Here is a 10914-nt window from a genome sequence, read left to right on the forward strand (position 1 = left end):
TTTTAACTGAAATGCCTGTGCACAAACCTCTTTATCGGGCACACAGGTAATTACTAAATCACACAGTAATAATTCAGCATAGGATTGTTTACAGTTCTGATTTTCACACAAAAATCAACACTTATGGGTCAGCCCACTGAGATCAGCTGCTCATGCAGCACATGACTGATCCAACTTCTTGTGACAATGAAAAAATGTATGCCTAGTTGTCACAACTAGAGCTGGATTTATCGAGGGGATGTAATTTTTGTAGAAGGCACAGAAAAGTACTTCATCTAGTAACATTGGTTATGATACTTGCCTAGAAGTGGAGCTGCAGACATCTGTAGTATGAGTTCCAGTCTTTGTCTTCTGGATGAAATGGCGGCAGTGATGGAGGGGGGAGTGGGGGGGGGGGGGGGGATGTCTTAGCTTGATGAACTATTGTAGTATAAGCTGTTGCTGCTTCTGTTCTTCCAGAATTTGCTTTTGTAGTCCTTCTTGTTGTGCCTGGTATTGCATTTGAGGTCACAGCTGTTGCTTTCATTGTTGTTCTTGTTGAGCCTACTGTTTCATTTGAAGTTGTAGCTATTGCTGCCACAGTTTCATAAATTCCGGATCCATGATCACTGAACTTAGTCTGTTGCCCTCACATACAGTCTATACTCTGTTCACATAAGAATAAACCTTACGTAAACAAACAGAAATGCGATGACTGGTCAGAAGCTGTAGCGCATGTACACTGATGTCGTTACGCTCTTGGAAGTAGGTCCTACTTATGTATTAGATATGTTATTACTAAGTTACATTAAATGAAGCTTTAAGATATTCTAATGTATTGACAGCCATTAATCATGCTTTAGCTATGGGTTTTTTTTTTATTTCAAATATCATGTACAGTCACATTCTCTGTACCATTGTGCTCTCATTGTCGTAGTGTTAATAGACAGTATGACAATGGCTGAGGCTGCTTCCTGCACCATAGTGAAACACCTGTGTGGAACACTGTTAATAAGTGCTGAGAAATAGGTTGTTTTTCATAAATTTACATAAAAAAATCAGCTCCGAAGTTTTCCGAAGGACTGTATTTGATACAGTTGACATACAAATACATGTTAGCTGTGTAGTGGTATCAGTAGTGTGGTAGATTGGTAATCTAATTCATGGATTGCTGGTTCAAATTTCACCTTGGTCACCTTTTTTTTGTCCAATATGAAATACCTACATCTCTTAATTCTAAAATTCATCACCATTTTTTTATGAATAATGCACCTCCTTGTTTCTTAATTACACATTGCATGCAAAATTTCTCTTTTCATTTCAAATACAAATTCTTAATTATCGATATTTTATGAAAGATTGTTAAATTGCTTAAATTGAGGAAACATAACAATTTAATTTTTAGGACAAAAATGAAAAACCAGATACTCTTTATTTGGACTATGTCCATTGTTTTATACCACAGATGTAATCTCACATGAACCGAAGTAATGAGTGTCATACAAACATGAAAAACAGTGATTTTCACAGCATCGAGCACACCAAACAAATGCTGCATTTTTTTACATTTGCCACTGTACCATTACAATATGAACACAACAGAGCTGATCTGGAGCCAAGTTAAGGGTTTTGTTGCAAGAAATAACAGGACTGTTAAGCTGCCAGATCTACTGGAACTATCGCACACAGCTCTTCCACATGTCGCTGCCGAACGCTGGTGGGATTACGACAGCACTTCATAACAGGAGAGGAGAAAATGTAGTGCCTAGGTGGCTGCGTGGATTCTGTTGTTGATCAACTTGTTATTAATGTAGCAGATGACCGTTCCAGAGCTGAAATTTATTTCTCTGTTTCAAATAAGGAATAAGCTAAGAGATTAGCAGAAGAATGACTGTATTTAATACCTTAAGTGGCTTCAGTATTGAACAGTACGGTGTCATCCCTGCAGCATGCTTTTGCATTACACATAGCTCACTCAGAAGAATTACCCTGTGTTTAAGTTAGGAATTTTCTTCACTCTTGTTTGTAATTGGAATACTATGTTAGGTGAGAACTAGAGCATTTTATGGTTATCGTCTGGTCACCTAAGGAGCGTGTGGTAGTGCTAGAGTTTTGCCAAATATTATTTCATTCTCTTTAAAAATCAAACAACATTTGAATATATATTGCTTCTCTGCTCATCTCTTTTTACATCTGAAGTACAACTGCTCACATCATTGCAGGTTAGCTGGACCAGATGGCTGGCCAGTGTTGTCCAAGTTAAATGTGCCGGTAATGCCAGTAAAGCTTTTTTCCTGGATTATCGCTCAGTCCGTGTGCATGTAATACAGCATAAAACATATCCATATGTTCGTACTTGACTTTACTGGACACAGCTTGGCTTCTGCTCCACATGAAATGAAATCCAATGAGATTCAAGCAAATGTGGAAGAATACAAGGTGTAATGTTTACATCAGATTTATTCTTATGATGAACGGAGTATAACTTTGAATCCTCATCACGAATGTTACACCTGCTATGGTGCAACAGTCTCTTTATCATGCAGAAAATATGGAAACATAGTTCACAATTCCAGTCAGCACCAGGTTGTTGTGAATTATAGAACCCACTAAGAGACTAATTTGGACAGTCCAGAAAATCCGCCAATTATTAGTAGTGGCCTTTTACAAGTCATTTAACTTTGTAATTTATAATACACTCTGTGTAAATGAAGAGGCTAGGCAATGAAGAATGCATGTCTGAGATGTGCTATTGCAGAGATTTCACATTTTATCACAAAATAACACTGCATCAAAAAAGTCTAAACCCTCCTAAAGCATTAAGACATATTTGCATGATGCTCAGAAATAAATCATGGATCTTGGACTGTTAGGGTCACATATTTTCATTTTCAAAGCAAAACAGAAAACTGATATTAAGACAAGCAATAGATTATAGTTGAAGTGGTGGTACAGATACAACTCATGTAATGGCTTACAGAAGATGTAATACACAAAAGTGGGACTGAAATGGAAGAGAAGGAAAAAGAGAAAACCAAAACTGAAAAACAGTAAAATACACATACCTTTAAAAAATACAGCAAAGTAAATAAAACCATTGGTTTGAGATGACAGCATAAGAAAGGAAAAGAGACTATCAAATACCAATGCTGGACATAAGAAATAAATATACTCAGGTTCAGAAAAAACAGAAAACCTTGAACGACTAGAGACAGGATGTTCATATTCACAGGACATGTACATTAGTATGTTCTGAAGAACTGATCGGCATTTGAACCATGTCAGCCCATGAAATCGATGTCAACATCAATATCGTGGCACAACACCATCTACCATCAAAATGTGCCAGCAGCTCTAGTTGTCACTATAAACCAAAGGTAAGGGATCAGTGTGATGTGAGAAAGCATGCAAGATGCTTCACAGATGTAGTCAAATCAGTGAGTTTGAAAGGGTGCACATTATTGGCATGAGAGAAATTGATGCAACCATCTAGGAAATAGCTGCATATATGGGACAAAGTGTTTCAGCAGTGCAACAGGTGTGTGCAGAATAGTTCACAGAAGGCCATAGAACACGACGAGGTGGGTCAGGTTGCATCACCCAGACCAGCCCCTGAGAAGATCGGCACCTCCTCCGAATGGCATTGCAGGACAAATCTGAATCCTCTTCACATCTGGCACAACAGTGGAACAGTGTAACACATCATACACTATCAGGGGTGACAGTCTGTCGCAGTTTGTTATGGCATAGGTTATGTGCTCATTGTCCTCATCTCTGCCTGCCTTAGATGAATGTGCAGAATTATGCTAGACAGCAATGGTGTATGGAACGACATCACTGGGGACACAAATGGTGTCAGATAGTGTTTTCAGATGAAGCCAGGTTCTGTTTGTTTGAAGATGTTGACCGCATTTTGGTTCACTGCAGATAGGGGGAGCAGCATCACGGTGATGCATTCGCACAAGACGTACAGCGCCAACTCGAGCCTTACAGTGTGGGGTGCTATTGGGTACAACCACAAATCACAGTGGGTGCAATGTCCAGGGCACTGTGACCAGTATGACCTACGTGAATGGCATCCTGCAACCCATAGCCATACCCTTTCTGCACAACACCCTAGACGCCATTTTTCAGCAAGAAAATGCACGACCACATGTTGCTGCGTGAACACGTGCCTTCTTGGTGTCACAGGATGTCAGCCTCTTGCCCTGGTCCACCACATCACCAGACTTGCTCCAGTCGAAAATGTGTGGGATATGGTGAAACGATGAGTGCAGCACTGTGACCCAATGCCAGCCACCACAGATGAACTTTGAAACCAGGTGAATGCAGCACGAATGGCTATACCACAGGATGCCATTCACACCTTATATGTGTCAATGCCATCACACATGGAACAAGTAATCAGGGCCCATGGTGGACCCTGTGGCCTACTAGGCGACAGGACACTTGCTGAATCAAGGTGACTGAAATGCTAATTATTTTTGCAGAACATACTAATGTACATCTTGTGAATATGAGCATCCTATCTCTAGTCATTCAAGGTGTCCTGTTTTTTCTGAACATGAGTGTATCAAAAATACATTTGCTGTTTGTTTAGAGCTACACTGTTTTTTTTTCTTTCATTTTTGGAATGAGTTTATCATTCCCAAATTCTGTCACTTCAAGTGATACAGAATGTTTTCTATTATGTTGATTTTGATGGCACAGAAGGGTACCGAGAAAGGAAAAGCAGTGGTATCTCCTTCAGTGTTTCCAGAGGTGCGATGATGATGACGATATCAACTCTCACACCACAACGTTTTGGCTACAAAATCCATTGAATTTTAACAAAATTTATTTCAGTGCCCATTAATCTTTTAACTGACACATACAAATGATGTTCTCATTGTGTTTGTACACTAACTTGTATTCTTCCTGGAAAGAATAAAAAGCTGGGCGCCCTAATTCTAAGTGGGCAGAATATGATTCCGTGCACCTTCTATTTTTTAAACCAGCTATGAGTCAGAGCATTTACTTGGCTCACACCTTGGTAACTGTACCAGAAAATGCTTTACTTCATTATATCATACAGTAGGAAAAAAGTGCTAAAGACAAGAAACTGAATTTTTCTTTTGCTGATATATCAGTATGACATCGGCAAAAGAACAAAATTAAATAATGAGGAGTCAATCTGCTTCATTTGCCATTTCATTGCCCATAATAATATACGGCAAAGACTACATAATTAAAGTAACTGTCGTTAGTGCCTAGAAAACGAATACACTGGTACTCAATTTCATCAGGATAACCATGAATAAAGAAAGAAGTTTGAGATCAGTGTGTAATTTACACAAGTTAGGACAATACTTATTATTCAGTCATAGACAAATGAAGATCTAGAGTTCTGTAGAAAAATATGCACCAGAAAAAAATTTTCATACAGATTTCTTACAACTATGTCAGATACCAACATCATTACTTTCAGAGAGCAGAAGTAGTGTAGTGTCAGCTTAGCAGACTGTGTCGGCAAGCAAATCATCAGTCAACAATATCTTTCACCCTTCTTTACAACATAATTGCATATTGTTTGTATGAAGTAAATCATTGTGTCCCATATTAAAGAGAAAATGCAATTCATTAATTTTGTAGCTAACCAATCCGTTGTAGATTTTCACTCAACTCATGGATATTAAGCTCTTGGTAAAATTCCTTCATTGTGACACCAGTTTTAGAGAAAGAGAATCGATGAAGAAATTTATAGCAAGTCGTCGTATGTTGTGTATAGTAATATAATGCAAAATATGTGGAAGATCCATTCTATTAAGATATTTATCTTACTTCTGTATACTTTCAGGCGCTGCCATATGTCTGCCTCCTTATTGCCATGCTGTTTTTCATCTATGCCATTATTGGGATGCAGGTATTTAATAAGTTATAGTTCATTTGACACTTAGACTTTTCCCTATCTCTCTCCACTTTAGAGTGTATTGTAGTGCCTCACAAACATTGTTAATAGCTGTATTTTTTTCAAAATGGTAAAACTCTTGTAAAAGAAACAGGATGCAAGTATAAATTAGTAAAACAGCTTGTACCATTTATTTGGCAGATGAGTTAACAAAATATCATATAATACAGTGAAAGTATTGTGAAAAACCATTCAAAATCCAATACTGCATAAAATATTTTTTATTCAAGACAGGCAGTTTCAAAAGTCTTGGTTATCATCTTCAGGTCTTAAGCATTTTTTGGCAGTAAAACATGTTCATTTTATGCTGGCCTCATGCACAAGAAATCAAGTGGGTAAAACTCAGCACATTATAAATGTTTGTCACATCTCTAAAATATTTTAGCAATGACAAACATTTATGATGTGCTGAGTTTTATTCACTTGAAATCTTATTCCTGAGGTCAGCATAAAATGAACATGTTTTACTTAAGTGTAAGACCTGAAGATGATAGCTAAGATTGCTGAAACCAGTTGTCTTGAATAAAATCATTTTGTGTGATCTTGGCTCTTGAATGGTTTTTAACATTTAAAAACAGATCACCATTCTGTACTCTCATAATGAGAAAATTCAATCACAGTGAAAATGGGTTAGTTAATTAACTGATGTTCAATAGCTTGGGTCAACAGTAATTTGCAATGATATGGAATATGCCTGCTCATTTTCAAAATATTATGTTTTCATTTCAAAGAGCCATAAATAATTATGGAATCCATAAATATGCAGAAATAAAGAGGTTAACTTATAACAGAAACAGTTGGAGACCTGTCAACCAATTAAAGATTAATGGTGATGAAGAAGAAGTAATGTGTCATTCACACTGTATATTCACAAATACTTTCATAACTGCATTATTTGCATCATGATGTGCTGTTTAATAGTGAATAAGTGAATAGTACAGATAAATTTTAATCCTGGCATTATATTGTGTCAAAGTTTGTATGGGATTAACAGATGTGCACAGTAAGTTTGATCATGAATTACGTATTTTCATCCTATGAATATTTTACCAACTAACATGTACAAGTGCCAACAACGCTATACAGGCATGCTTTGCAGGCACAAAGATAAATACTGGTGCCAAAACCTCTGCGGTAAATAAATTTAAAAAAAACGTGGAAGACGAGCTTTTTTTGCTCCGCCCCGAGTTTCGACCACTGCATTTTCATACATTATCCATTGAAGTAAATACAAATTCCGTATTGTTCATCTTCGAATATTGCAGATTTTCAATGTACTACGAAAATCAGACTGGCAAGACTGTTAGGGATGTTTGTGTCAATATGGCCAACCCTACGTTCTGAATTTATTCCTACCTGTGAGAAGAGATGGTTGCTAATAGGAACTTTTATGAATTGTGAATCACATGCAGTATTCTCTGCACCATAAGAATAATACGAATATAAACATTTTGCCACGTATTCTTTCGTGTTTGCTGCTATCTCATTTAAATTCTGTCTGCCTAATAAACTACGAAACTAGAGTGAGACAATAGCAAACGCGGAAGAATGTACATATCATGTCATGTTTATATTCGTATTATTCTTATGCGTAATAGTGATACAGTCAGAATTGAAGCTTGACTAGATTTTTAAATCTAAGACGACTCTAATTTCTGTACAGAATGTAATGTACTAAAGAGGCGTCTGCAAAGATTTTCAAACGGAGAAAAATTTTCGCTAAACTCTCGTTCAGAACATCTTCTATCATACACAGTCTATTATTTGGCTCTTGTTGATCATTATCAAAGAAAGCAGCAGTGTAAGTAACAACACATAGCAGTCTCTTGCCATTGTTTCGCTAATGAGACGATTCCTTCTTTTTTTTTTTTACGTCGGTAGCACGCACAAAAGCAAGCCTTGCCGCGAGCGGCGACAGGCCGTAAACACTCATTATCAGAATGCGACAAACAATGCATGACACAGTACAGTAATGCATATTCAGCTTAGAGTGACGTAAACACCTATAACAAAGAGAACGGCACTTATCAGATCAAAGAAAAATAAGCAATCAATTCAAACCAGACGAAGCACATGAAAAAGCAAGGGTACCCGTATAAATACGGACGGACAAATAGCAATGGCTACTTGGTAAAGCTTAACTGCTAAGCTTTTCTACTGTAGCTGTATCGTCATTCATTCGACCTAAATTGTGTCTCATATTACAAGGGACCAACTTTGTTTCAATTTGGAGGTGCGGCCTAAAACTTTTCTCTCCCCTTGAATTTTGAGTCTCAAATTTCAGGTGTGGCTTAGATTCGAGTGCGGCTTAGATTCGAGTAAATACGGTAAACACTACAGTTAGTTATGATCAGTCACACACAGTACACACTTGAGGATAGTTACCCTTTCGGTTTAAGGACAAAGTAAAACACTGTTGAGTTCACATAAAATGAGTTTGCAACAATATCATTTGGATAGTACTATAAAAACAGCTCTTGCATCTATGCCATCTATGGAGGGTGCATACCTTAAGACTAGCTGAATTCATTTCTTATGCCATGATCACATGACAGACAATTACTGTAGTAATGTCTGAACCTCAGTTATGTAGGCCTACTTTCTTACTTTTCATAGATGAAACCTGTTTCACTAAATATATGATACTTCAAACTAAATTTCATCACATAAAAAATTATTTAAATTCCAGTTCCTCTATTCTGAGCAACAGTCACAACACATTTTCTGTTAGTTTCAGGTTCCATGGATCATTTTGCATAACAAATTGCAATGATGTGGAACAAGTCATTTTACATTCACATCACAGTTTAATATGTACATATGATTACATTCTAAACATTTCTAATATTAGTTTTTTTACAAAAAGAAAACAAGATACATGGATGTGAATTAATAATTCCTACCCACCACCTTTTACTCATCACAATAAAAAGAAATTCTTCTTTGGGATCGGAATTGTCAAGCAGAAACTTTCTCTATTTGTTTTCAAATTTTACTTTGCTGTCCATCAGACATTTAATGTCAATGGGTATGTGAACAAAACTTTTCGTTGCAGCATGCACCCCTTTCTGTGCTAAAGTCAACATTACACTAAGGTGACAAAAGTCATGGGTTAGTGATATGCACATACAGAGATGGCTATAGTATCGCATACACAAGGTATAAAAGGTCAGTACAGTGGTGGAGCTGTTATTTGTACTCAGGTGAGTCATGTGGAAAGGCTTCTGACATTATTATGGCCACACAACAGCAATTAACAGACTTTGAATGTGGAATGGTAGTTGCAGCTACACACACGGGACATTCAATTTTGGAAATTGTTAGGGAAGTCAGTATTCAGAGATCCACAGTGTCAAGAGCATGCCAAGAATACCAAATTTCTGGCATTACCTCTCAACACAGACAACACAGTGGCCAACGGTCTTCACTTAATGACAGAGAGCAGGGGTGTTTGTGTAGAGTTGTCAGTGATAACAGACACGCAAAACTGGGATGTACGTATCTGTTAGGGCAGTGTGACAAAATTGGGCATTGGCCATGGTAACAGATAACTGACACGAATCTCTTTGCTAACAGCATGATATCACCTGCAGTGCTTCTCCTGGGCTGATGACCATATCAGTTGGACCCTAGACAAGTGGAACACCATGGCCTGGTCTGATGAGCCCAATTTCAGTTGCTATGAGTTGACGGTAGGGTTTGAGTGTGACCCCATAAAGCCAGAGTGTGGTGCAGACTGCACAAAGCCATGGACCCAACTTGTCAACAAGGCACTGTGAAAGCTGTTGGTGGTTCCATAATGGTGTGGGCTCTGCTTACATGGAATGGATTGGATCCTCTGATTCTAGCTGCAAATGTGGCTGAACTAAGTTGTTTTAGGAGTTCCAAAACGTGCTTTTTGCATTTTAATTTCTCACCAATAAGGACACCTAAGAATTTTTAAAGTTTCCATCCTATTTTTTATTCCTCACCATGTGTTACACTTCGCATTGGTGTAGTACACCTAGATGTGGAGCAACAAATACATTCAAAATTTAGGGCAAGATCATTTGCAGAAAATAAGTCAATGATTCTTTTACAAACTCTATTTTCCATTTCTGTATGTATGCTTGGATTGATTACAATACTACTGTCATCTACAAAAAGAACTATTTCTGCTTGTTGTATATGAAATGGAAGATCATTTATGTATGTGAGGAAGAATAGTAGACCTAAGATTGAGGCTAGGGCAACCATACATGTGATTTCTCTCCAGTCAGAATTATGTCCCTGGACTGTATTGGCTGAATCACTAAGTACAGCTTACTGCAAATTTTTGGTTAGATATGACATTACCCATTGGTTGTCTATACCATCAATGCCATAAAACTTCAATTTATGTAGGAGAATACTATGATTCACACTGTCAAATGCCTTACATAGGCCACAGAACATTATTTACTGCTTGTAAAATCTGGTGAGTGAATAAATATGAAAATGACATTCTCACTTGAGCAACCCTTTTGAAACCCCAACTGCGATTTGCTGAGGATATTATTGTTGCTAAGGTGAGATACTATTCTAGAATACATCGCCTTCTCAAAAATTTTTAATTACAGAACGAGAAGTTGGTGTATACATTCATATGATTCAGTTTTATGAGAGATATTTTTTTTTAACATAGTTCTGTAATTTTTTCCTTTTGAAGTGTTTGTCCTATGCTTTCAACTGTATTTAGGAAATGATAATTAAATGCATTTACTACCTGAGACTCATCATTTATAGCCTTTCTATTCAGCTTATGTGCATGAATCAGCAATGTTCTAGAAAGCATTGCTCATGCAAAACTAAGCTTGCCCTTTTCTCACTGTTATGCTGTGAACTATGGATGAAGTGCAACAGGCAGAGTTAATATTTCTAGATTTTTAGAAATAATTTGACGTGGGGCCACATTGCTGGATGTTAATGAAGGTACAACCATATGGAATAGATTCACAGATATGTGAGTG

This window comes from Schistocerca serialis, chromosome 3, assembly GCF_023864345.2.
Source record: "Schistocerca serialis cubense isolate TAMUIC-IGC-003099 chromosome 3, iqSchSeri2.2, whole genome shotgun sequence".
Lineage (NCBI taxonomy): Eukaryota > Metazoa > Arthropoda > Insecta > Orthoptera > Acrididae > Schistocerca > Schistocerca serialis.